The sequence below is a fragment of the Gadus macrocephalus genome, chromosome 12 (assembly GCF_031168955.1).
Source record: "Gadus macrocephalus chromosome 12, ASM3116895v1".
In the NCBI taxonomy this organism is placed as follows: Eukaryota; Metazoa; Chordata; class Actinopteri; order Gadiformes; family Gadidae; genus Gadus; species Gadus macrocephalus.
In genome coordinates this window covers 4,264,732-4,264,939 of record NC_082393.1, presented here as the reverse complement: position 1 = coordinate 4,264,939, position 208 = coordinate 4,264,732, and positions in this window count along the sequence as shown.

Here is a 208-nt window from a genome sequence, read left to right as displayed (position 1 = left end):
GTCCCAGACGTAAACATATCCACGTGATGACAACAATCTTCTGCTGCTATCTCCAGTCAGGAATTGACTGTATAAATAACGAAAGCTATTTGAACAAACAATTACTTCATTGCATTTTTTTCTTGAACCCCCAAGTTAACGAGAATAAAATGAAGATGGTTTATACAAAAAAGCCTTTAACTCATTACATTAGAAATAAACGTGGGCT